This window comes from Oncorhynchus keta, chromosome 2 (genome assembly GCF_023373465.1).
Source record: "Oncorhynchus keta strain PuntledgeMale-10-30-2019 chromosome 2, Oket_V2, whole genome shotgun sequence".
In the NCBI taxonomy this organism is placed as follows: domain Eukaryota; kingdom Metazoa; phylum Chordata; class Actinopteri; order Salmoniformes; family Salmonidae; genus Oncorhynchus; species Oncorhynchus keta.
In genome coordinates, this window is record NC_068422.1 from 35,157,931 (window position 1) to 35,181,997 (window position 24,067).

Consider the following 24,067-nt stretch of genomic DNA (forward strand, 5'->3'; position numbering starts at 1 on the left):
TTTTGACCTGAATGCCAAAACATTTAAGAGATAAAGGTGCTCAAAGTTGACCCACCCCACCATACCATGAGACATTCATTTCTTCATCACTTAACCTAATGAGTCCCACCATAACGCCGGTGGGTTTTGGACTTCTAACACCTTTTAAACATTTGTCTTGTTTTTTTGTTTTCTTTACATCCGAAAATATCATTAGTCTGTGTGATTAACGGGGGCTGAGCTAGAGCGGTGTTTGTGAGACAAGGGTGGATCCCGAAGGGGCCTGTCTTTTTACAAAAATGTCTGTAAAGTCCGAATGCATTGAGTTACAAACATGTTTTGCTTGGAGACTCACAAGCTATATAAGAGCCGTTAGAAAGTAAGGGTTTCTTCTTCATAGAATATCCCAGGAAATCCCAGGACAGTGTCTATAATACTGTAATAAGCTTGCATAGTTGCTGTCACCGACTATTTTGAATATTAATTTCCCGGTGAGCAATTTCTGTACTTACAGAAATAATCTAAAATACATTTTTATCGGGTTTTTTGCTTTGGCAGATCTTATTTATTTATTTATTGACATTTGTCAATAAAACTCATGAATGCAACTATTTATATCACATTTTTGTGTTCTACTTGTAGCCCTGGATGTCCTGAATAGAAAAAAACACTTCATTGTGAGACAAAATATAAATGCTAGGCATGCAGATAAATGTAAAGATGATTTTTACTGCGGTCTCGGGACTGATGGGCTTAAAAACTTGGTTGTCAAACTATTTTATAATTTCTGGAAAAAAGTTACATATATATTTATATACAGTACCAGTCAAAAGTTTGGACACTACTCATTCAAGGGTTTTCCTTTATTTAAACTATTTTCTACATTGTCTAAATCGTAGTGAAGACATCAAAGCTATGAAATACCAAATTTGGAATCATGTAGTAACCAAAAAAAGTGTTAAACAAATCAAAATATTTTATATTTGAGATTCTTCAAAGTAGCCACTCCTTGCCTTGATGACAGCTTTGCACACTCTTTTTCAATTCATGATAATATTTCTAGCTACTTTTTAAGATAATACCTGAAGTCAACTTGTGCAATACGTTAGGAGATAAAGCAGATTGCTTTCATAATTTGACCAGTGAAATGAAGAAGCTTACCGTAGTTCCCCAGAACAGTTGAGCCAGTCACGTGTTTGTTTGTAAATAGCACAACAGGAGAAAGCAGGAGTTGGTGAGTCCATAGTAGAGGTCTTCACGGGTCCTTTCCGAAATGGACCTGGGGATTTCCCAGTTTGCATAAATCACATTTTTAAATAAAGAGACCCGTTCCGAATGGACCTGAAGAGAACTAGACCCATTCTGTATAGACCTTGTCGGAATCCAGACCGGACCGATCCGAGTGCGGGAAGTAGCAGAAAAGTAATTTAAGCTACTTTATTAACCGGAGCTTATAAAGTGTGAGAGGAGGGAGAGGTGCCGCTCTAGCAGGCGGGGGATTGGCCATACTGTAAGAAAGTGACAAGGTGAGCAGGGAGGAGGGAAAGACGAGAGACAGCAACCAACCAAGCCGACTTGCGCTATAGTAGACTAATAGCTGCCATAGCTAGGTTATTTATCATAAAATATGATTACGTAGTACCTGTCCTAACTGCATCAAACTGGGAGAAGCTAATTAAGCTAAATAACGTTAGATAGCTAGGCTAAATGAGCCTGCAGTGCATGCACCTTCTCATCCTACAGTTACACATAACAACAACTCCATTCAGTATATTAAGTAGCTGCCTACATGTTGGCTCTTGGTCGTTGTAGCCTATCCTTCTCCTTTAACTTTTAATTCTGTAATTTAAATTCCATCTTCCATTGATTAGATATCTCCTAACTTTTGCCACACACAGAGTGAGGCTATATGACAGTAGCCTATTTCCGCAAGAAAAAAACTGTTTGACAACACTGTTGTAAGCTTTTAAATGATATCAAATTCAAACGTTTATCTTTTCCAGTGATGAAGACATGGATGTCTCATGGTATGGTGGGGTATGCTAAATGGTTCAACTTTAAGCACCTTCATCTCCTGAATGTTTTGGCATACAGGTCCAAAATGTCACTTTGACCACTTCCTCCATGTGGAAACAGGTATGTAAAGGTTGTTTTTTTTAATCGAAAGAGATGCTGTCAAAAAGTGATTGAATTCAAATGGCTTTACCCATGTGCCGAACAGTTTATACAATTTTTTTTTTTTTACAAAAACACTGGAAGAACTGTCAAGATGCAATGTTTGGAAACAGACTTTTGGTAAAATTTCCCTTAGTTTTAGTGACCACGTTTTCCAAAATCTCTTAAATATCTGGTCAAAATTAAATGTCAATGTTTCTATAGAAAGAAAGGGGTGTCAGCTATGGACTTGACACATTGAGTTTGAAAAAATATATTTTGGTTATTGAACTACATACAGTAAATGAAGTGGATTTACACCAAGTAAGAGAATTGCGGTTATACACCTGATCTGTACTACACAGAAATGCATAATTAGGTATGTGAATGTCATTCTCTTCATGGTGATGTATCCTAATTATGTACACAAAGGTACAAATATGCTAAATCCTCCTTTGCATATTGGGTATTATTATACACACACTGGGTATTTATTTTACTGAGCTCCACCACCAAACAAGACCAAATTTGGTTGGTCCGTACCAAATCTGAACAAATCAGTGAGGTCTATGTTTCACAAGTTTGGACATCAAAATACAGCAGAGTATAGTTTAGTCAAGTAGAGTACAGTACAACACAGTAGTGTAGAGTTCAGTACAGTATACTCAACACAATTGTGCTCTACTGTGTACTGTAGTGAACTCTACTGTACAGTACTATACTCTACTTTTCATTACTGAACTCCACAGTGCGGTCCAAACTTGTAAAACATACATCTGAACAAATCACGGTCCAGACGTCTGTGGACGTTGGAATCAAGCCATGGCGGACTGACCAAATTTCAACTACTTTTCAACTTCCGTTGTTGGTCATGCTCAGTGGTGAGATGCTGGTAATAGTAAATGGAAAGAGGGGGCTCATGGGTAGGTGTCAGTAAGAGCAGAGATCTGTATATAATGACGAGATGCTCATGTCTCTGCCCTAACAATGGGAGTAGCTGTCCAAAAGGCAGGCGTCAAGCTTAAGTCTGCATATTAAGCCCATAGAAACACATTGTGCTTATTCTGGCAGATTTTGGCTAGAGCGAGCCCTCTTGCTTCGCCTCTTCCTCTCTGGTACAAGCCAGGAGAGGTGACATTAATGAGAGAGAGAGGGGAGAGGAGAAAAGAGAGAGGGGTCCAGACTTTTCACATTCTAGCTTTGACCACCAGTGGACAGAAGGAGAAAGTAAACAGTTATCAGCTGAACATAACAGTACTCCAGTGGAAGGGAGGACAGTTCAGGTGACCCAACTGTGGTTTGTGACTGATTTCCCATTGTAGCCAATTAAATTGTAGAAATTCTGTTAACGATTATTCACTAATTCTGTTACCGATTTGGTAACAGAATTTTGATATTTAATTCATACACAAAATTGATAACAGTAAAAACACTAACTAATTGATCGGTCTACTTTTACTTCTTACTTCTGTGAACTCAGAGGAGAGAGGGAAATGTGAAAATACTGTATCTTAAAGACGGGGGTTTTTGGTAGTAGAATTTCAAGGCACAAAGCAATGTTTCTTAAACTTAAAGAAGGCAGAAAAAAAGCATTCATATTAGTTGGCAGGGGTCTTAACTTCAATATGATTTGTTGTTTTTATGCATTTTCTATATATTTTAAGACTTTCTGGAAGATGTTTAAGAACCGTTTTCCATCAGTTTTCCATTAAATCAAAGCCTTTGAAAAATGTATATATGAATTAGATTTACCTCTCATTTCACATGTTGTTATTTATTTTACTAGGCAAGTCAGTTAAGAACAAATTCTTATTTTCAATATCGGCCTAGGAACAGTGGGTTAACTGCCTTGTTCAGGGGCAGAACGCCAGATTTGTACCTTGTCAGCTAGGGGATTTGAACTTGCAACCTTTCGGGTACTAGCCCAACGCTCTAACCACTAGGCGACCCTGCCGCATGTCGTTTTACATGGAAATGACATACTGTATCCCTTATTTTTAGTCTAGCTGCTCAGTCTCTGCATGGGAAGACATACACCGAGTATACCAAACATTAAGAACCCCTTCCTAATATTGTGTTGACCCCCCTTTTGCCCTCAGAACAGCCTCAATTCATCAGGATGCTGGTCAATGTTGACTTGAATGCTTCCCACAGTTGTGTCAAGTTGGCTGAATGTCCTATGGGTGGTGTCCCATACTTGATACACACAGGAAACTGTTGAGTATGAAAAACCCAGCTGCATTGCAGTTCTTGACACAAACCGGTGCGCCTGGCTCCTACTACCATATCCCATTCAAAGGCACTTACAATGTTTTGTCTTGCCCATTCACCCTCTGAATGGCACATATACACAATCCATGTCACAATTGTCTCAAGTCATATAAATCAATCTTTAACCTGTCTCCTTCCCTTCATCTACACTGATTTAACAAGTGACATCAATAAGGAATCATAGCTTTCACCTGGTCAGTCCATGTCATGGAAAGAGCAGGTGTTCTTACATGCTAACCACACCGTTCACGTTACGAAATACATTTACATATTCATGTTATTCAATAATTGCATCCAAACTGCTTGGTTTTACTTTTGACTTCAGAGGCACTGCAAGTCCTGCAACTCCAATCTACTCATTGGTTTTAAAGAGCATATACTGTACCCATGTGGGCATATACTGTACCCATGTGGGCGATTGAAAGCTGAACTGAGGTCCACACCCCAGTCGGTGTGTGATAGTTGGTTGCCAACTGCCATACAAAGTGCACAGACGAAGAAGACTAAATGAGGAGAGATTACTAGAAACTAAGTTTCCCCTTTTATCTGTGGATTAATTGTAAGAGGAAAGAACATACCATTATGTGTGACTCAAAATTCGACAAGGATCCAAGAAAGAAAAAAAGGACCTTGTGAATTTCAGGTAAAATAACAACTCAATGTCTGTATCCCAGGAGAAATTAGCTAGCAACAGTAGATGTCCATGAATGTTTCATATGTTCCGACCTGTCCAAAAAAATCAATATAGTTGGTTCATAGTTCATTTTGATATTTCAACCTGAGTCTCCTGATTGCATCTGGTGTGGATGGACAAAATCAACATGCCACGATGGCGCACAAGGATGCGTGAGCTTGCCCTGTGTAGTCAGCATGTTAATGTTTTGTATACTCAGTGTATTTCCCAAACACATTCCAGATATAACTGACAGAGCTTGTATAACATGCAACAATTCCCAAATAATGGCAAGCAGGTATGATTTAAGCCTCTAAACATATTTAAGTGAAACATCTTGCTTGGAATTATATGAACATATATTTAAACCAACTTGTATTAAGGTTTAAGACAGTTGTGACACTGTCAAAATGCTCTAAAATAAAAAAAAGAAAAGAACATTCATATGTCTTTCGATTTTTGAACATGGTAAAGAAACAGTTACCCCTATACATGTAAGCTCCCACATGTCCTTTAAGGACACAATTAAATTCCCTTTCTCCAATAATACAAGGACTGACATTATATTGCTGAAAACTAGCATGTATCATGCACAAATACAATTAAATGAAATATGAAGTGAGGCAGCAAAGTTAGTTCAGTTATTTTCAGGGACCAGTTTGCAGCAGAGGATGCTGACGAGGTTTAGCAAATAAAACAACAGCTAATGCCCTCGCAATTTCTTCCTCGAACTTAGAAAATGGCGAATGTGGAATTATAATGTAGACAATATAAAAAGGTGTGTAACAATAACTGACTAAACGAAACATGTTCCGAATGTTATAATTATCACAGTTTCTGTAATTTCGGAGAATATGACAAAGGTGCACTGCAACATTAATCAACGACATGGTGAAAATGCTTACAACAAGACCCATATAAATGAGTAACGTTAGCCTACTATAAATTCAAGCCACTTCGACCATGAAGAAAAAAACAGACCCTAATAAATAAAACTCTATTTTTAAAACTTAAAAACCACACAGAGTAATATTGTTCACATACTTGCACCTACCTCTTCCAAACTACGATATTCATTTACGGATAAAGCCAAGAAGGAGGATACATTTGGCGCTACGAAGCAGTCCACTTAAATTTGCCACAGTTTTATAGGTCAGTCCAAACAACGTCGCGGCTGAAGCCCTCTGACAGTGGCAGCACTGCAGCTCCCGCGTTGCTCTAATGTCGTCTGTTAGCTGGTCAGTCCCCTGCTAAGTACCAGACAATAATTAAGGAGGGATGGGGAATCTCCAGGAGCGCACGGGAAGTGTCTCTCCGGGTACATAACGTGTGATTGGCCATGAGGATAATGACGCACCAGCAGCCACAGCCGTCGTTTTATGCAGGATTCATTGATAATTCCGCGAGCGCTGTGAGGTATGCAAGGCTTTCTAGTGGATAAAACATTTGATACATTGGATAGGTTTCCATCCAATTGGTGACAGATTTTCATGCGAATATTCTAAAATCCGCATGAAATCCGTTTCCATCAAACGGACTTGTTGCTGATAAAATGTTGATAATTTAAATGGCAGTTTGCTACTTGTTACGGATAAAACACAATGTGCGTGAAGACATAGTGCACATAAAAATAACTTGTATGGTTAAATTCCATACTAAATAAATGTTTTAAATGAAATGGGTTTCCATCGCATTTTCAACTGTAGATATGGTTTTGTCTGAAAAGATGTTGTGTTGTATAGTGAATGTGTCCAATCTGGATTTGACATGTGCACTCGAGCCAACATCTTGCATATACAGTGCAGGTAGTCTACCTACAATATTTGTCAAACGGCAGCAAAGCTTTGGTCATAATTTTTATTTAACCTTTATTTAACTAGGAAAGTCAGCTTAAGAACAAATTCTTATTTTACAATGACAATGATGGCCTATGTTGCTCGAATGAATGTCCCAAAACTTGTAACTGTGAAAAATACTTCACCACAGTGCACTTTCACCACCCTGTGAAGTTCATCATAATTTATTTCATCTGTACCTTACTATACGGCATACGTTACCTAGTCGTAGTGCGAGCACAACATATCATTGCGTGACTCCAAATGTATTTCATAAAGGCCTAATTGTTGTCAATATTTGCGCATAAAGGCGTTTCTGCTGCCATTCCTCACATTATTCATTTTCACTACACACAAAAACTCCACCTTGTCTAGAGTATTTTGTTTAGTCAACATTTGGAAAGGTTACCGAAAATGTTGCTGTTTCCATCAGGACTGTCTTGACATTTTTTTTTATCAGACATGTACTTACTTTACTTGCATAAAATGGTTGTATGGAAACCTAGTTAGAGATTAAGTGAAGGGAGGAATGACAATTAAGGGAGGAGTGACCATGTAATTTGCATTGCTGAACATAATAACAAAGCTACAGTGTCTGAGGCACTCAACATGTGAAAAAAACATCCTTGTTTCCAATAATTTACTGTTACATGAATCCACATCACTAGCAGAAGAGTGATATGAATACAGAGTGCTGGGGACAGAACACTGCGACATCAGGACCAGTGAGCAGTGGTGGAAAAAAGTACCCAACTGTCATACTTGAGTAAACGTAAAGATACCTTAATAGAAAATGACTCAAGTAAATAGAAAATGACTCAAGTAAAAGTGAAAGTCACCCAGTAAAATTCTACTTGAGGAAAAGTCTAAAAGTATTTGGTTTCAAATGTACGTAAGTATCAAAAGTAAAAGTATAAATCACCAGCAGGTATATTTCACTGGTCATTCCCAAAGCCAACACTTCCTTTGGCCGCCTTTCCTTCATGTTCTCGGCTGCCAATGACGAACGAATTGCAAAAATCACTGAAGCTAGAGACTTATATCTCCCCGTCCAACTTTAAGCATCAGCTGTTAGAGCAGCTTACCAATCAATGTACCTGTACACAGCCAATCTGTAAATAGCACACCCAACTACCTCATCCCCATATGTACCCCAGTATCTCTACTTGCACATCTATCACTCCAGTGTTAATGCTAAATTGTCATTATTTCACCTCTATGGCCTATTTATTGCCTTACCTCCCTAAATCGTTTACATTTGCACACGCTGTACATATATTTTTCTATTGTGTTATTGACTGTACGTTTGTTTATGTGTAACTCTGTTGTTTTTGTCACACTGCTTTGCTTTATCCTGGCCAGGTTGCAGTTGTAAATGAGAACTTGTTCTCAACTGGCCTACCTGGTTAAATAAAGGTGAAATGCATATTCCTTAAATTTAGCAAACCAGGTGGCACCATATTCCTGTTGTTTTTGTTTACGGGAAGCCAGGGGCACACTCCAACTCTAAGACATAATTTACAAACAAGCATGTGTGTTTAGTGAGTCCGCCAGATCAGAGGCAGTAGGGATGACCAGGGATTTTCGGTCATGAGTGTGGCAGGACAGGCTCCAGCCCACGATGGCACCAGTTGCGCAGTCAATAGAATGATTGTGTCGCAGGAGCCAAGAGAATCCCAATACCACAGGAACCTGTGGAGACTCAACCAGCAGGAATTGGATCTTCTTGCTGTGGTTCCCTGACACTCATAGGTTGATGGGGGTGGTTTGGTGGGTGGCCCGGCGTATAGAACATCCGTCCAGCGCTCTAACCCCCATGGGAATGGAGAGGGGTTGAATGGGGATCCCCAGCTCGCACGCCAGGGTAACGTCCATGAGACTCACATCGGCCCCTGAGTCGAATGAGCAAGGTCTTTTGAAGGGACAGGTAGACACAAAATGACCGGCAGTACCAGATACAGATAACTGTATCTGCTCTCAAGTCTGCGTACGCGTTCGGCTGGAGACAGCCTAGCTATGCTGAGCTGTATTGGATTTGGGAATCAGTTAATCAGTATTCTCCAGAGGCTATTGGAGGGACTCGGGTAAGCTCGGACATAAGCATAATAATGTACCCTATTTTTGAGTAGTCCGAGGGATACGAAGAAGGCTGCAGCTCGAAAACGAGGGAGCACTGGGAGAGAAAGGCCAGGCAGGTTCTGGAATCTCCATCGTAGCGCGCTGGGGGAGGGAAGCGGGGTTCCCGGGAAACCGAGGTGATGGCGCTGCTACCAGCCAGGTTACAGAGGGGCTGGGAGGTTACCGTTGTGGTAGGCTGCCTAGTAGGCAACCCCTGGAATTGCTCCCGCAATGCGTCCAAAGCTAGGTCAGCCACGGCCTCGAACCCTTCCATCAGACCAAGAAGCAACTCCTCGTGCCTACCAATAGTGGCTCCTTGGGAGGAGATGGCGTTGTGGAGGTGGTCCAAGTCTACTGGGTCAGTCATGGCTAGTTCGTACTATCAGGTATCAAGGTAAGACCCAAGTGCAGACTGTGTGAAGTAACCATGTTTATTGTAACAACAGGCAAATGACATGTCAAGGCAGACAGGGGTCGATAATCCAGAGGTGGAGCAAAGGTACAGGACGGCAGGCAGGCTCAGGAACAGGTAGTGATCAGGCATGCGGGTACAGGGTCAGGACAGACAAGGGTCAAAAACCAGGAGAATGAGAAAAAGAGAGGCTGTGAAAAGACAGGAGCTGACAAGACAAATGCTGATAAGCTTGACAAACAAGATGAACTGGCATAGACAGAAAACACAGGTATAAATCCCCAAAGGATACGTGTGGAAGATGGGTGACACCTGGAGGGGGTGGAGACAAGCACAAGGACAGGTGAAACAGATCAGGGCTTGACACAGCCCTCCAGTCACATTTTCTTTCCCAAACTTCTATTCATTTGACAATCAGACAAAAATAATGAATGGCCCTGGTGAAATTATATAATCTGAATATATGACTCATACATTTTAAGAAAGTTCAAGCTGCATTTCTATTCAATTATAAAGCTCTAAAATACTATTCAGCTCAGTCGTTCTACAAACATATATCCTATTAGCTATACAATTAGCTGCTACACATGAACTCACATGAACTCAGCAATGGGATTCAAAATGATAATTTAATACAAACAGAGGGATCTGTTAGCAGAAAAGTATTTGCAATTCTACACATTTTGTCATGACGTATGCCATGCTAATATGATATCTGAGTGAGAGTGACTAGCAAAATCAATGGTGGCCCCTGGAGGTCAGGGCCCCTGGGCACGTTCCCTGTGTGCCAGGTCGGAAATTCAGCCAAATTTAGATAGCTGCCTAGACTAACTAGACTGATTTTGACCAATTAAAAAAATGTTAACTGACACTGGATAATTGAGTGACATACAGTGTAACAAGAGGAACATTTCAAAACTTCACCTTATGTATTCTACTATTCTAACAGTAAATTGAGAACCTGACTAAGTTCCTCAAAAATATTACACTTTTTTGTTGTTGTTATTACAGAGTTCTGGACCTCGGTATCCTATGTAGCTAAGGTCCTGGGGATGACTCTTCAGGTCATTGAGCAATGTATTTCTTAGGGGTGAGAGCTGTACACCATAAATCATTAGACTTTAGCTAAATCCTGTGGGTTTTAAGCGGTACTAGAAAGATAGAACAATAGAACAAGGATAAATATTGACCTTAAACATATTAATTTTTAAAGTCTGACTACAACCAAGAAAACCAAGCAAATACTGTTATTGACTGCTGCAACTGAATTTTAAAGAAATATTAGATTTATCATAATAATCATTACTATCTTTCAGATTCCATGGTGGAAAGTAATTAGTCTTTAAATTGAGGTCCCCCTTGCCTTGAGAAAGATAATTTATCATCCACCCTTCCCACTTTTGAGCTGAAGATGATGTTGAGCACCCAACATTCTTCAATTTCACACTTTCCAATTTCAGAGGCACTTTCATGCTCGGCATTTTTGCTATGGCAGGTCATTTGGTTAGAGGCAAATGTTTTGGACCAGTAGCCGTCATCCCATCAATCCACACTCTTGCAATTGGCAGCAGAGTGCAGGCTTCCTTGCGGTGTTGTAGCGTATTGTGTTTTGTATGGACACAAAACCTCAGAACAACAGTCAGGAGCTTACCCTCCTTCAAGACTATGTTACAGTGTCCTCTGGGGTGGCTTTCATTGCATAGAATACTCATTCATCTGTAAAATAATATTCACGTGCGCACACGCACACACACACACACATACACAGAGACACAGATGGAGGGGATTGGTTCCCACCTCCACTCACGGGGTTGCAATGATACTCAGGTTGACAAAAATCTGGGTAAAACTGCCCCGCCACCATAATGGTAAACATAATTTCCTCTGAATCTTATTTTAACTTTGGTTGTGATGAGGATATGCTCAAAAACAAATGTGGGAAAAAATTATGTGGGGGAAAAAAAAATGTTATTTTTTGTTGTTGCAATTTTCACAAGTTAGACCCATGGTTACTTTTTCAAATCCTCACGTCACTTTCTTTCCCATGTTTATTTTTACCACTTCCAGCTACATCTGTTCTCCCATCCAGGACCAACTCTGCTTAGCTTCAGAGGCACACCAGCAGAGGTATGCAGGGTGATGTGTAGCTGAATGAATGTGATAACACTTGCAGCTGTTAATGAAAGAAAAGGCTAGGGTAACATAACCAAAGATGAGGAAAATTGCAGGAAAGAGGGAGTCGTTTTATTGAATCGCGTTATCATAAAAAATAAAATAAAAAAAAAATATTTTTTTGTATCCATTTACAATTACAATCCTCGCATTTTTGAAATGATTTCCGTGTAATATTTTTTTGCTATCAATACTTTAAGTTTGCAATACTAAACATTTGGTTCTCAACTTCAGAAGTTTTGCTTGATATTAACGGCACAAAATAACTCAATCACTAGAGGATTGCACCATATAATTATAACCGTATTACTCTGTTAAAAGTTTTTAAAGCGGTTGAAACATCAACAAAATGTTCTCCCTGCCACATTTAGTAAAACGCTGAAGGATGGGGCTGGAGAAATGCAACCATTCTCAAATCCATAGACTGACTATGCTACGGATGAAGGACTGACCACCCGTGATGTCAAAACTATAGTTTTAACCATGTTTTTAGGCTGTGCAGTGGTTGTTTACATTTGCTTTGTTTACAGACTTGGGAGTAAAACAAGCTTATATGTTGGGTTCTGATGGGGTACGACTGTTAAACTAAGCTCATGAGTCATTTATGTGTTATATTCTTCAAGAATCAATGGGTACACTACATATCATTCATTTATAAGTCGGTAAATTGATAGAGCAACTAAGGATTACCACTTTAACAGGCAGTGATCGGCTTGCACCATTTGAAATGATCCATGAACCCCCACCCCCATTAAAACATGTCTGTCCACTCGTCCGTGCATGTCCCGCAAAATCATTCCCTTGTTATGCATTTGGGCTTTTTAGATAGTGGCACCCTAATTTCACTGGTGAAAACATTACTACTGCGACATGTTATAACCATCTTTTCAGATTTGAGGAGAATAACACTATTTCAACCCCACATGTGAATCTGCAATTTTACATGTGAAAGTGAACTGGAGTTTTCTTACATGTGAAACTGCAGATTCGATTTTAACTTTTACATGATAAATTGCACGTTCACATATGAAAAACAATCACGTTGGAGTTTTTCACATAAAAACTGCGAATGTGATTTTCACATGTGAATGTTTTTCAGGTGAAAATGCAATTCCACATGTGAAAGTGAGATTTTCACATGTCTTACATGTGAACCTACAAATTATATTTTCACGTAATTGTTTTTCACGTGAAACTGTAAATTTCACATGTGAGAATGAAATATGTTATTTTCCTCACATGTGAAAAGGTGGTGTTAACATGTGAAAATATGGGTTGACGTGTGAAATTTGATATCAACAACTATTTCACATGTGAAACTGCAAATTAGATTTTTTTTTGTAAGGTTACTCAAATCTTGGTGCGAGTATTCACTCTTCATAGAGGATCATCACATCATAGCAGTGAAGCAAAGCAGTAGATGTTAATTGTCAGTGAGTGCATACGATCACTGCATTAGCATACAGTAAATTCAGTGAGGTAAAATCACTATAATATATCATCACATTTGACCATGGTATACAATCAGAAAAGTGGACTGTCACAAAATATTTCTGTCTATGGTTGAGAGAGAATATGTATGCCAGTTGCATGCTTGTGTATGTCTACAGTTGATTCACCCACGACTGCCTGGCAACTCAGTGAGCTTATTCCGCCATAACCAAACAGGAAAATGCTCATCCAGAGGAGGCGCTCCTAGTGGCCGGGAACTTTAATGCAGGGAAACTTAAATCTGTTTTACCAAATTTCAATCAGCATGTTAAATGTGCAACCAGAGGGAAAAAAACTTGAGACCACATTTACTCCATATAAAGAGACAAGTACAAAGCTCTCCCTCGCCCTCCATTTGGCAAATCTAAATCTAATTTTATCCTTCTGATTTCTGCTTACAAAATTTAAGCAGGAAGCACCAGTGACTCAGTCAAAAAAAAAGTGTTCAGATGAAGTAGATGCCAAGATACATGACGTTTTTTCTAGCACAGACTGGAAAATGTTCTGGGATTCTTCCGATGTCATTGAAAATACACCACATCAGTCATCGGGTTCATCAATAAGTGCATTGATGGCATCGTCCCCACAGTGACCGTACGCACACACCCAAACCAGAATCCATGGATGGAAGGCAACATCCTCACTGAGCTAAAGGCTAGAGCTGCCGCTTTCAAGGAGCGGTACTCTAACCTGGAAGCTTATAAGAAATCCCGCTATGCCCTCCGACCAAACATCAAACAGGCAAAGCGTCAGTAAAGGACTAAGATCGAATTGTACTATACCGGCTCCGATGCTCGTCGGATGTGGCAGGGCTTGCAAACCATTACAGACTACAAAGGGAGCACAACCGAGAGCTGCCCAGAGATGCTCTATGCTCGCTTCGAGGCAAGTAACACTGAAACATGCATGACAGCACCAGCTGTTCCGGATGAATGTGTGATCACGGTCTCCGCAGCCGATGTGAGTAAGACTTTTCAACAGGTCAACATTCACAAGGCCGCAGGGCCACAATCATTACCAGGACATGTACTGCGAGCATGCGCTGACCAACTTGCAAGTATCTTCACTGACATTTTCAACCTCTCCCTGTCCGAGTCTGTAATACCACCATGTTTTAAGCAGACAACCATAGTCCCTGTGCCCAAAAACACAAAGGTAACCTGCCTAAATGACTACCGACCGGTAGCACTCATGTCTGTAGCCATGAAGCGCTTTGAAAGGCGGGTCATAGCTCACATCAACACCATTATCCCAGGAACCCTAGACCCACTCCAATTTTCATAACAGATCCACAGATGATGTAATCTCTATTGCACTCCACACTGCCCTTTCCCACCTGGACAAAAGGAACACCTATGCGAGAATGCTATTCATTGACTACAGCTCAGCGTTCATCACCATAGTGCCCTCAAAGCTCATCAATAGGCTAAGGACCCTGGGACTAAACACCTCCCTCTGCAACTGGATCCTAGACTTCCTGACGGGCAACCCCCAGGCGGTAAGGGTATGTAACCATACATCCGCCACGCTGATCATCAACACAGGGGCCCATCAGTGGTGCGTGCTCAGTCCCCTCCTGTACTCCCTGTTCACTCATGATTACATGGCCAGGCACGACTCCAACACCATCATTAAGTTTGCCGATGACACAACAGTGGTGGGCCTAATCACTGACTACGACGAGAGCCTACTGGGAGTAGGTCAGAGACCTGGCCTTGTAGTGCCAGGACAACAATTTCCCTCATTGTGAGTAAGACAAAGGAACTGATCATGGACAACAGGAAAAGGCGGGCTGAACATGAACACACCATTTGCGTCAATGGGGCTGTAGTGGAGCGGGTCGATCTACCAATGATCTATCATGGTCTAAACACACCAAGACAGTTGTGAAGAGGGCAATACAAAACCTATTCCCCCTCAGGAGACTGAAAAGATTTGGCATGGGTCCTCAGATTCTCAAAAGGTTCCACAGCTGCACCTTTGAGTGCATCCTGACTGGTTGCATCACTGCCTGTTATGGCAACTGCATACCATCCAGGACCTCTAAACCAGGCTGTGTCAGAGGAAGGCCCTAAAATTGTCAAAGACTCCAGCCACCCTAGTCATAGACTGTTCTCTCTGCTACCGCACGGCAAGCGGTACCGGAGCGTCAAGTCTAGGTCCAAGAAGCTTCTAAAAAGCTTCTATCCCAAGCCATAAGACTCCTGAACATCTTATCAAGTGGCTACCCAGACTATTTGCATTACCCACCCCCTTTTTTACGCCACTGCCGCTCTCTGTTATTATCTATGCATAGTCACTTTAATAACTCTACCTACATGTACATATTACCTCAATTACCTCGACTAACCGATACCCCCGCACATTGACTCTGTACCAGTACCCCCTGTATATAGTCTCGCTATTGTTATTTTATTGCTGCTCTTTAATTACTTGTTCCTTTAATTTATTAATCTTATTCATATTTTTAAACTGCATTATTGGTTAGGGGTTTGTGAGTAAGGATTTTTATTTTTATTTTATTTTAATTTTACCTGTATTTTACTAGGCAAGTCAGTTAAGAACAAATTCTTATTTTCAATGACGGCCTAGGAACAGTGGGTTAACTGCCTGTTCAGGGGCAGAACGACAGATTTCACTGTATTCGTTGCATGTGACTAATACATTTCATTTGATTTGAACTGACCCTGTATATATGGTATGTTTGCTTATTGTGTTCTTCTTATTTCTTATTTCATATTTTGTGTGTTTGTGTTCTACCTTGTTATTTTTAGTATTACATTGTTATTGATTAGCGTGGGGAAAAAATGTCACTTGATTTTTCTTTTTACATGAGGAAACAAGTGCAAAATTTATACTTGAAACTTCACACATTTTGTCCGTAAACCACGTCTTATAAATGGTTTTTTTGTAAGCTATGTTTTAGTTACTGGTTATTTGAACAAATAATGATTAAGTGGGTGTGCACGTCTTTCGAAATTCGTAAGTGGAGGGTTAGTTTGGGCCATACACTTGACTGAAACTTTTAAAGTCTTGACCCTGCTTCCGCTCCTATTTATCATATATTTTCTCATCTCCCTACAGAACTTAACTTTCAGATGCAATTACCTAAGATTTTAGTTCTGAGTTCCCGAGATAGGATCTGACCTAGTTAGGAAAAACTCTGGGCCCTTATCCATCCATTAAACATTCCACATAGCATGGCATATTCTCTTCAAGCACACTTAAAGTCAGTTAGTGTTGTCATCATCAGTGAATTATATTTGCATGTCTGGTGTCATCCATCAAGTGATGGGAAGCATCAGTTTACAGATTGGAGCTACTGAGGTTTGTGGGTCAGGGTGAATGACTGAGTGACTGTGTGTTGTCTGCACTTTTATTTTTTACATGTTATTTCACCTTTATTTAACCAGGTAGGCTAGTTGAGAACAAGTTCTCATTTGCAACTGCGACCTGGCCAAGATAAAGCATAGCAGTGTGAACCGACAACACAGAGTTACACATGGAGTAAACAATCAACAAGTCAATAACACAGTAGAAAATAAAGAGAGTCTATATACATTGTGTGCAAAAGGCATGAGGAGGTAGGCGAATAATTACAATTTTACAGATTAACACTGGAGTGATAAATGATCAGATGGTCATGTACAGGTAGAGATATTGCTGTGCAAAAGAGCAGAAAAGTAAATAAAGAAAAACAGTATGGGGATGAGGTAGGTAAAATTGGGTGGGCTATTTACCGATAGACTATGTACAGCTGCAGCGATCGGTTAGCTGCTCAGATAGCAGATGTTTGAAGTTGGTGAGGGAGATAAAAGTCTCCAACTTCAGCGATTTTTGCAATTCGTTCCAGTCACAGGCAGCAGAGAACTGGAATGAAAGGTGGCCAAATGAGGTGTTGGCTTTAGGGATGATCAGTGAGATACACCTGCTGGAGCGCATGCTACGGGTGGGTGTTGCCATCGTGACCAGTGAACTGAGATAAGGCGGAGCTTTACCTAGCATGGACTTGTAGATGACCTGGAGCCAGGGGGACTGGCGATGAATATGTAGCGAGGGCCAGCCGACTAGAGCATACAGGTCGCAGTGGTGGGTGGTATAAGGTGCTTTAGTAACAAAACGGATGGCACTGTGATAAACTGCATCCAGTTTGCTGAGTAGAGTGTTGGAAGCTATTTTGTAGATGACATCGCCGAAGTAAAAGGATCGGTAGGATAGTCAGTTTTACTAGGGTAAGTTTGGCGGCGTGAGTGAAGGAGGCTTTGTTGCGGAATAGAAAGCCGACTCAAGATTTGATTTTAGATTGGAGATGTTTGATATGAGTCTGGAAGGAGAGTTTACAGTCTAGCCAGACACCTAGGTACTTATAGATGTCCACATATTCTAGGTCGGAACCATCCAGGGTGGTGATGCTAGTCGGGCGTGCGGGTGCAGGCAGCGAACGGTTGAAAAGCATGCATTTGGTTTTACTAGCGTTTAACAGCAGTTGGAGGCCACGGAAGGAGTGTTGTATGGCATTGAAGCTCGTTTGGAGGTTAGATAGCACAGTGTCCAAGGAAGGGCCAGAAGTATACAGAATGGTGTCGTCTGCGTAGAGGTGGATCAGGGAATCGCCCGCAGCAAGAGCAACATCATTGATATATACAGAGAAAAGAGTCGGCCCGAGAATTGAACCCTGTGGCACCCCCATAGAGACTGCCAGAAGACCGGACAACATGCCCTCCGATTTGACACACTGAACTCTGTCTGCAAAGTAGTTGGTGAACCAGGCAAGGCATGTCACCTCTACACCTTCCAGATGAGAGGAGAACTCAGTCTGTTCAGGTTTGTCCATTTTCAACAACAAAAAATATGTGGTTAACAATTAGATATTGTTTAAAGATGTATTCAATTAGATAATTTCATTAAATGTGTTGAAAAATATGTTGAGTAGGTATGTGTTACGAATAACTATGAGTGGTGGATGGAATCAGGCGCAGAGAGCAGGGTTCTGTCGTTTATCAAATTTATTACACCGGTGCAACCGAAAATGATCACGCCAACACACAGGGCGTATATAGGTTGCCAGTCCAAAACAACAGGACAAAAAAGACCAGAGAATAAAGATAAGAAAACAAATCACACCATCAAACATAGAGTAACAAAAAACAAGCCCGCACAAAATACCCAGCGGGCCTGGGGCCCTTAAATACCCTACAAACAAACCTTAATACAAAACAGGTGTACCCAATTAACCACTAACCAACACAAACGGAAAAAGAATCGATGGCAGCTAATAGGCCGGTGACGACGACCGCCGAGCCCCGCCCGAACAGGAAGAGGCACCCTCTTCAGCGAGGTTCGTGACAGTATGTCCTTTTGTGCTGATATTCAATATTTTCCTGAATTGACTGAGTTGAAATGGAATTGAACCCAACCGTGCTTCATTTGACTGATTCATGATTGATTGATGTTGTACTGTGCCATTACAACAGGAAAAAATATTTATTGTAGTAGAATATTGAAGTTCACGCATCAGTCCAGAAGGGGAAGACATGAACATCACAGAGACAAACATAACTTCAGTAGCTGTCCTCCATGCACACATCAAGTCCTTCTCCACTGCTTCCTATACAATCAACCTCATCCTTGATCTCCACACCAATGTCTACATCCTCTGGCTGATAGTGAACGGAGCGGGAGGGACTATGACCTCAGAGTTCTTCGCTCTCAACCTGACCATGTCTGAGATCCTCTTTTCCTTGTCCCCTGTCTTATTATTGTCTACATACACATCCCTAAATGTATTATTGGTATCTTGAACACAGGCCGGCCCGTTTCAAACCTTTGTTTGTGTGGAGCGCTACCTGGCAGTGGTCCATCCTGTGGTCTATCTGAAGTTCAAACCCCTGAGATACAGGGTGGAGTGTTGTGATGTTGATGGTGCTTGGGTCCGGTTTGTTCTGTATGCTTCTGATTCCTAAATCAATATATACTTTCTTAGTTCAGGACCTTTGTGATGTCATTCAGCTGCCTCTCAGTTCTCAGGGCTCTGAGACTTCCCGGGCCGGGGGACGGGGAGAGAGAGAGAGGGGGACAATAACATGAAGATGAGAGCGTTTAAGATCATTTTGATCGTCCTGGTGTCTATGATGGTGAACTACCTCACTGTGATTTTAATGATGTGTTTGTACAATGTCCTCAATCGGGTTGTGTTCTTTTTGTCACTATCCATTTGTTTCCACATCAGTGTGACCTGTGGGTTTGTACAGCCCCTACTCTACCTCCACAGTGCTGGGAAACTGTGTCACAATCGTTGGAAGCGTACTCAGACCAACGTGCAGCGTGATCTGGATTCCAAATCTTTTTTTTATTTAGTCAGTGAACCACACAACAAAACGATAAAGAATAAACTAAACGTGACAACAATGGAGTGCTAACATGCAACTACAGATAAACAATATCCCACCAACACAGGTGGGAAAAACAGCTACTTAAATATGATCCCCAATTAGAGACAACGATACCAGCATTGAAATAATAACCTAGAACCCCACATAGAAATAATAAACTAGAATACCCCCCAGTCACGCCCTGGCCTACTTCACCATAGAGAAACAATGGCTCTCTATGGTCAGGGCATGACAAATGGCCCTGTATCAGGAGGTCTCTGAGGAAGAGATGACTTCCTTATATGGGGCGCTCACACTGCTCACTACTTTCAGCAACCAAGCTACCAGAAATCTGTCATTCTAAAAAGGAGACATTCAACAGTTGGTCACTGGAGAGTTGATACTGCTGGATAGGCTAATAACCAACAGTTTGTTTTACATGCTGTTCAAAAGATACACCTCTGAGGGTAGGTTTTGGTAATAAGGTAGCTGAAGGTAGTAAGTAGTGTGAGTGTTCTGTTAGATGTCACTGAAATGATATGACATTGGGTTGAATCTTTGAAGTTAAGTGTTTCAACTTGTTTTAATGGTTAACTTAACTATTATTCAAGATGAACTTGAGTCGATGTTGATTAATCACAGATCACAATCCTGCAACAAAGAGGGGAAGGGAATCTGTTTCTAATTTGTCAGTTTCTAGGGTTCTATTCTCAAATGAACATGACCATTTTGTTCAGTTACAAGCCTTCCAATTAGTTTTATTTGAGTGCCCATATTTTTTCAGGATATCAGCCATGTAAACCCATTTTGCAGCTGATAATGTCATTCAACGCCAATACAGCCATAGGCCTAGAGCAGTGGTTCCCAACTCCAGTCCTTGAGTACCCCCAACAGCACACATTTATGTTGTAGCCCCAGACAAACATACCTGATTCAACTCAGAGGGCCTGAGGATTAGTTGAAGTTGAATCAGGTGTGTTTGTCCAGGGACACAATAAACTGTACTGTTGGGGGTACTCGAGGACTGGACTATACCATCAGGACACTTCAGTTTTTGTTTGTTTAATTAATGTGTGTCATATAATAATTTAGTGTCATATAATGATTAAATACATTGTTGGGCTGGACAACCAATAGTCAACACAGCAGGTTGTCCTATCCTATTGAGGCATTTGTCCTATGTCGATACATTTTAAACAGTGGTAGGCCCGATCACCGACAACGACGAGACAACCTATTGGGAAGACCTGACAGTGTGATGCTAGGACAACAACCTCTCTCTCAATGTGATCAAGACAAAGGAGATGATTGTGGACTACAGGAAAAGGAGGGCCGAACACGCACCCACACGCACCCATACACATCGACGGGGCTGTAGTGGAGCGAGTTTCAAGTTCCTTGGTGTCCACATCACCAACAAACTATCATGGTCCAAACACAGCTAGAAAGTTGTGAAGAAAGCACGACAACACCTTTTCCCCTGCAGGAGACTGAAAGGTTTTGGCATGGGTCTCCAGATCCTTAAAACGTTCTACAGCTGCACCATTGACAACAATGCATCACCGCCTGGCATGGCAACCTGCTCGGCATCCAACCACAAGACACTGTAGAGGGTAGTGCGTACAGCCCAGCACATCACTGGTGCCAAGCTTTCTGACATCCAGGACCTATATACTAGGAGGTGTCAGAAGAAGGCCCAAAAAATTGTCAAAGACTCCAGTCACCCAAGTCATAGACTGTTCTATCTGCTACCACATGGCAAGCAGTACCGGAGCACCAAGTCTTCGTCCAAATAGCTCCTTAGCAGCTTCTACCCTCAAGCCATAAGACTGCTGAACAATTAATCAAATGACCACACGGAATATTTGCATTGACACCCCCTTCCTTTGTTTTTACACTGAGGCTACTAACTGTTTATTATCTATGCATAGTCACTTTATCCCTACCTACTGAATATGTTCAAATTACCTTGACTAACCTATGCCCCCGCACATTGACTCGGTACCGGTACCCCCCGTATATAGCCTTATTACTGTTATTATTTTGTGTAACTTTGTATTTGTATTTTTTTACTTTATTTTGTCAATATTTTCTTATCTCTATTTTCTTAAAACTGCATTGTTGGTTATTAAGGGCTTGTAATTAAGCATTTCATGGTATTGTTGTATTCGACGCATGTGACAAATACAATTTGATTTGATTTGATCATAGCAACAGTGCCCTCCCTACTCACTCTGCGAGACTTCTCCATCATTGCGTGCCATACTCTCTGTTTTACTCACTCTTTTACTCCCTTAGTCTCTCCCCTTTACCTCTCGTCTCTCTCTCCACTCTCTTGTCCTTTTCCATGTCATCCCGTTATCATACAAGCAGCTTTCTTCAGCTTTAGAGAGTTCCCTCTCTTCTGGACCTTTATGTTCTCTTTAGGGGCTCTAATTGTAAGGTCCTTAGTAATAATGTGTGACACGAAACATAGCTGGGGACACACCTGGACTACGATGGGATGGGTGTCCCGTTCACATGAGTCGGTATGATTTATGTCTGAATACTGACTGACTCTCAGGCACTCTTGCTCAAAGTCTTTAAGCTAATTTAAGAACATAATGTATGACTCTTATTCCCTGTTCAATCAAACTGTATCTGGGACTGATGGTTCTGCCAGTCTTTGTTCAGTGCTTGATGAATTAATCTTGTGAATTGACTGAATTTTCAGTCCACTCATTCTGCTAGTCACATACTAGCAGGCATTTTAGTCTGCGTGTGCCCAATCACAGAGTATTGTTCCCCTTTTAAGGGCTCCATCCCTCATACATTGTATTCAACAAATGTTTTATTCACAATTTACATCTTATTGATCTGTATACAACTAATCAACTTCCTACATTTTTACTTAGCAAGTTGTAAACCATGCACTGATTTGAAAAGTGAAATGAGAAAAATCTCAAAATATAACATAATGGAATCAACAAGACGCCAAACTGAAAAATCATTAGGAATTGACTCAACGATTTTATGGAAAGGTGTTGGGATAATTACAATACAGTATCAAAGCACAAGGCGAGACACAAATGCAGACACAGGAGGCAGATGCTTGGAGTCCTACAATGTTTATTAATCCAAAAGGGTAGGCAAGAGAATGGTTGTGGACAGGCAAAAACGTCAAAACCAGATCAGAGTCCAGGAGGTACAGAGAGCCAGACAGGCTCGTGGTCAAGGCAGGCAGAATGGTCAGGCAGGCGAGTACAGAGTCCAGAAACAGGCAAGGGTCAAAACCTGGAGGACTAGAAAAAGGAGAAAGCAAAAATCAGGAGAACAGGAAAACCACTGGTTGACTTGGAAACACACAAGACAAACTGTCACAGAGAGACAGTGAACACAAGGATAAATACACTGGGGAAAATAAGTGACACCCAGAGGGGGTGGAGACCAGCACAAGGACAGGCGAAACAGATCAGGGAGTGACAAGAGTATGTGAGTGGAGTTGAGCGGTTGGAAATCCTGCTCATTGCCCCATGGTGTGCTCAGGCACTCCATGTCCTTTCCAACGGCTCACAGGAAACAAAACTGCTGCTCCAAATTTGCTCCATTCATTAAAATCACAATTTAACCAACACCCATCTATTTTTGTGATTACCTGGACCTACCATTTGTTTTTGAAGTATTGAAACCAAATCATATGATTTGAATGAAAAGTATTTGAATTAACATGAAAATGTGAATGTAAGAAGTGCACATTGCTTCAAATAAGCTACATGTCATAATAAACAGAATGACAACAATCTAAATAGGTCAGGAGCCAGACAGGGAGCCTAAAAAGGAACGGAAATTAAGTATTTAGGCTATATTATTTCAATTATTTCAAGGCCATAACCTACAAAGAACTACATTGTGAAGCATTTGCGAGTCCGACACAATAGGCTGGTAGAGTCATAAAGCTCTCAGCATTTAAACAACATGTTGTTGTATTAAATCACTATAGTCTATATATTTCGCATATTGGCTGTCTTAGAAATAAATACAAATTGAGCGAAAAATTAGTTATTAGTACCTGTTCAATTTAGTTTTAAAATACATTTTGATGATCATGTGATGGTGCCTGGAGAGCAAGCCAACAGCAGAGCATTTCCTCTCCACACATGCAGAGCTGGAGATGATACACATTCTTTTGGCCATTCTTGGCAGACTGGGCAGAGAGAGTTTTTTCTTCTTCATTCTTTTCTATAGGTAGGCCTAAAGGTTTTTAGACAACATTACCCAATCAAAATGGAAAGCTTCTTGAACGTGGGAATATGCTGGGTCAGTTGGGACAAAATCAATTATGGCCTGTTGCATAGATAATCGAACAAAAATGAACAAAACATTTAAGAGATCTGATTTTTTGTTTATAAATACTTTTCAACAATGACACACTTAGTTATCTACCCACCTTGTTCCTATCTTTTAGCATGTGCATGTAGTAAGTACACCATCATGCATTCGGGATACATGTCTTTTCAGATCAGACAAGGATTCTTTAGTTGTAGACACTACATCACCACACTCCCTCTCTTGCTCTTGGTCCTCATCTTTGTAAGTCACCTTGATTTTGCAC

At 40.9% G+C, this 24,067-nt stretch overlaps 1 protein-coding gene across 1 annotated transcript in view; it reads right to left on the bottom strand.

The window, feature by feature from the left end:
- LOC118399778 (muscarinic acetylcholine receptor M3-like) overlaps window positions 1-6,308 on the bottom strand; it is a 145,971-nt gene extending 139,663 nt beyond the window's left edge. The window contains exon 1 of the mRNA XM_035796024.2: window positions 6,132-6,308. The gene's annotated coding sequence lies outside the window, so the exon portion shown is untranslated. The remainder of the gene's footprint in view (window positions 1-6,131) is intronic.
- Between the last annotated feature and the right edge of the window lie 17,759 nt (window positions 6,309-24,067).